General features: G+C 42.4%; 1 long non-coding RNA gene across 1 annotated transcript in view; it reads left to right on the top strand.

The window, feature by feature from the left end:
• LOC110262922 overlaps nucleotides 1,303-4,511 on the top strand; it is a 10,502-nt gene continuing 7,293 nt past the window's right edge. The window contains exon 1 of the long non-coding RNA XR_002347935.1: nucleotides 1,303-1,315. This is a non-coding gene — a long non-coding RNA (uncharacterized LOC110262922). The remainder of the gene's footprint in view (nucleotides 1,316-4,511) is intronic.

Genomic DNA, 4,511 nt, shown 5'->3' on the forward strand with positions numbered 1-4,511 from the left:
CATCTGGTCAATGAATGGGAGAGGAAAATGATCCTTCCTGGTGGCATCATTCAATCTTCTATAGTCTATGCACATCCTCCACCCAGTCACTGTTCTAGTAGGGATCAACTCATTCTTCTCATTAGTGATGACCGTCATCCCTCCCTTCTTTGGCACAACTTGAACTAGACTTACCCATGGGCTGTTTTGAACACATTTATGATCATTTGTTCATTATGGACCCTGAAGGTCATTTCTCCTTTTTCTACATCAATGATGGCCCTTGCTGTGTGTAGAAATGGCCTTCCCAGAATGATCGAGTCGTTTCCTTCTTCTTCAGTGTCCAAAATTACAAAGTCTGCTGGGAAAATAAACTCCCCAACCTTCACCAACAGATTCTCCACAATTCCATTGGGTGTCTTGATTGATCTGTCAGCCATGACTAGTGACATTCTGGTGGGTTTAAGTTCTTCTATGGCAAGTTTTCTCATCATTGAGAGAGGCATTAAATTGATGCTGGCACCCAGGTCACAGAGAGCCTTGTTGAGAATTATCTTGCCAATAGTGCATGAGACTACAAAGCTTCCCGGATCCTTAAGTTTTGGTGGAATACCCTGTTGAATCACAGCACTGCATTCCTCGGTGAGTAATATGGTTTCCCTTTCAAGCCAACTTCTTTTCTTGTTGATAAGATCCTTCAGAAATTTGGAATATAGAGGCATTTGCTCAAGTGCTTCAGCCAAGGGAATATTGATTTCCAACTTCTTGAAAATCTCAAGGAATTTGTGAAATTGCTGGTCTTTAACCTCTTTGTTGAACCTCTGGGGATATGGTAGTGGAGGTGTGATGCTCTTTCCTATTTGCTGCTGCCCCTGAGCTACTTCTTTTGAGCTATGTGGCTGGTTGTCCTTTTCTTTGAGTTTCTCAGTGCCCTTGTTTGGCATCACAACTTGCTTAGTAGCCTCATCTACCTTTGTTTGATTCTCATCCTCCATTGGTTCTTTGATGTTCTCTGCTTGCTTCCTTGTAGTGTCATTGTTGCTTATCAATGCTCTCCCACTCCTTAATTGTATTGCCTTGCATTCTTCCTTGGGATTTGGAATTGTGTCACTGGGCAGTGAGTTTGAAGGTCTCTCGACAGATACTTGCTTGGAGAGTTGCCCCATCTGTCTCTCTAGGCTCTTCAGGGAGGCTTCCTGATTCTTGGCTACCATTTCCTGGTGTTTCAACATTTTGTCTATCATGGCCTCCAAGTAAGTGATTCTTTCGGCTTCAGGTGATATTTGAGGTGGGTTATGAGATGTGGGTGGTGGATGGTAGGCATTTTGGTTGGTTGGTTGGTTATTAGATTGGTATTGGTTGATGTTGGGGTAGTTGTTTTGAGGTTTTCTGTAGGGGTTTTGGCTTGTCTGCTGCTGGTTGTGATTTTGGTTGCTTCTTGGGTTGTGTTGGTTTGAATTTCTCTGCCATGGTTGTTGTTTTGGGTATGGTTATCTCCCCACCTGAGGTTTGGGTGGTTTTTCCAAGATGGATTGTATGTATCACCATACACTTCATTTGGTCCTTGGTTGTGCATATACTGAACTTGCTCTTGTTGTTGTTCTTCTTGAGTTTCTTCACTTTGTCCCCATGTGGTTGATGGTTGGCTAGTGTTGACTGCTGCAACTTGGAGACTATCAATCCTCTTGGCCATTTGCTCAAATTGTTGTTGAATTTGCTGCTGCATCATCTTGTTTTGAGCCAGGATTGAATCCACTCATTCTAGCTCCATTACTCCTCTTCTTTGTGATGGTTGGCGGCCTCTTTGATGAGCAAAGAAATATTGGTTGTTGGACACCATATCAATGAGTTCTTGAGCTTCTTCTGCAGTTTTCATGAGTTGCAAGGAACCTCCAGCTGAATGATCCAAAGCTTCCTGGGATTTCAGTGTTAAGCCTTCATAGAAGTTTTGAAGCTTCTCCCACTCATTAAACATAGCAGGGGGACATTTCCTGATCAGAGCCTTGTACCTCTCCCATGCCTCATAGATAGGTTCAGCCTCCATTTGTGTAAATGTTTGTACCTCAGCCTTCAATCTTATAATCCTCTGAGGTGGATAGAATTTGGCGAGAAACTTAGTTACCAAATCATCCCAGTTGTTAATGCTGTCCCTTGGAAACGATTCCAACCATTGAGTAGCTTTGTCCCTGAGGGAAAATGGGAATAGCATCAGTTTGTAACTGTCAGGGGGCACTCCATTAGTTTTGACAGTGTTGCATATCCTCAGGAAGGTGGATAAATGTTGGTGTGGGTCCTCAAGTGGTCCTCCACCAAAAGAGCAATTGTTCTAAACCAAAGTGATGAGTTGTGGCTTGAGTTCAAAATTGTTAGCATTGACATTTGGAGCCAAGATGCTGCTCCCACAATGTCTAGGATTTGCAAAGGTGTAGGAAGCTAAAACTCTCCTCTGGGGTGGGTTGCCATTGTTGTTGTCTTCTACACCTGGTGGATTGGTTAAATGTTCCTCCATCTCTTGGAATTCTTCGTCTGATTCCTCTTCTCCAACAATATTTTTCCCTCTTTCAGCTCTTCTTAACCTCCTGAGAGTTCTTTCGTCTTGTTCATGAAAATGGGGTATGGTTCTTCTTGTACCTGACATACAAACAGAACATTGCAAGGAGAATGTAAATTGCAAAGAAAAGAGATGAAGAACAATGAACCGGAAATGGAATTCAATTAACAGTAAAGAAACAGAGAGATCCAAGATTGAGATTGAAACAGAATTTCTTCAATTCTCCAATCCAAGATCCAAGACAAATGTAAAATGAAATTAAAAGCAATGAAAACAAGAAATTAAAGTTCACTCAAGTTCAAAAGCTCTCCGAAAACTATTATGAAAATTTTAAAAGGAAAGCTCCCCGAAGAACTTGAATTCTATCCTATTTATACACTTTCTTCAAATGATCTTCAAGCCTTGAGTTGGGCCTTTGCTCTTGGTGGAATTGGGTTGAAAGAGGCCTTGGTTGATTGCTCTTGAAGTTTGGAGAAGAACCGAAGTGAACCAATTGAACCGGTTTTGAGGTTAGCAAAAGTTGGACCAAAAGTTTGAGCCAAAGTTAGGGGTCTAACTTTGGCTCCAACTTTTCATATCAGTTGGCACATTTTTCTGGTATGGACGTTGGTGCCAACGTTAGGGGTCTAACTTTGACCCTAACGTTGGCCTTCCCTTGGTGCTAGTGGCGCCAACGTTAGCCACCAAGTTAGGGGGCTAACGTTGGCGCAAACTTTTGCCCCTCCCCCTTGTATTCTCATGTGCCAACGTTAGCCTCCAAGTTAGGGGGCTAACGTTGGTGCAAACGTTGGCTCCTTCCCCATTGTAATTCATGTGCCAATGTTAGCCTCCAAGTTAGGGGGCTAACGTTGGCGCAAACGTTGGTGCCCAGGGGAGAAATTCTCAAGTTCCAACGTTAGCCTCCAAGTTAGGGGGCTAACGTTGGGGCTAAATTTTGGAGCCCAGGGGAGAAATTTCAAGTTCCAACGTTAGCCTCCAAGTTAGGGGGCTAACGTTGGGGCTAACTTTTCAACCAAAAGTTTGTGCAAAAGTTTGATGCTAACTTTAGGTCCAACTTCTTGTTTCCTGGTTCAATTTCACTTATTCCATTGTCTTCTCTTTACTCCTAGCTATTCCTTCTTGCTTCAACCCTTCTCCAAGCTTTCTTCACCTATCATTAATCAACCAAACTCATCAAAGCTATGCTCAAAATCATGAGATATTCAATCTTTCATAATATGCAACAAATATAGCCTAAAACCTCATGAAATGGCATGAATTCATATATGGTTGGTTCAACCAAGGGAAACATGAAAATCTACTCAATTAGCTTGCTTGTAGCTCAAGAAAGTGCATAATTCTAAACAAAACAAAAGAAAAAGACTAGCTAAAATAGGCTAGGATGACTTGTCATCAAGGAGCAGGATAAGCAATTTGCTCGCTTTGCAGATTATCTCAGGACTCTTGAAATAAAAATTCCATTTGCAGAAGCACTTGAGCAAATACCTTCTTATGCCAAGTTCATGAAAGAGATCTTGAGTCATAAGAAGGATTGGAGAGAAACAGAAAGAGTTCTCCTCACAGAAGAATGCAGTGCAGTCATTCTGAAAAGCTTTCCTGAAAAGCTTAAAGACCCGGGGAGTTTTCTGATACCGTGCATATTAGAAGGTAATTGCACCAAGACAGCTTTATGAGATCTTGGGGCAAGCATCAACCTAATACCTGCATCCACTATCAGAAAGTTTGGCTTAACTGAAGAAGTTAAACCAACTCGGATCTGTCTCCAACTTGCTGATGGTTCTACTAAATACCCATCGGGCGTGATTGAAGACATGATTGTCAGAGTTGGGCCATTCGCCTTTCCCACTGACTTTGTGGTGCTGGAAATGGAGGAGCACAAGAGTGCTACTCTCATTCTAGGAAGACCCTTCCTAGCAACTGGACGATCCCTAATTGACGTCCAACAGGGGGAAATAACCCTGAGAGTCAATGATGATGAGTT

Source organism: Arachis ipaensis, chromosome B05, assembly GCF_000816755.2.
Source record: "Arachis ipaensis cultivar K30076 chromosome B05, Araip1.1, whole genome shotgun sequence".
Lineage (NCBI taxonomy): Eukaryota > Viridiplantae > Streptophyta > Magnoliopsida > Fabales > Fabaceae > Arachis > Arachis ipaensis.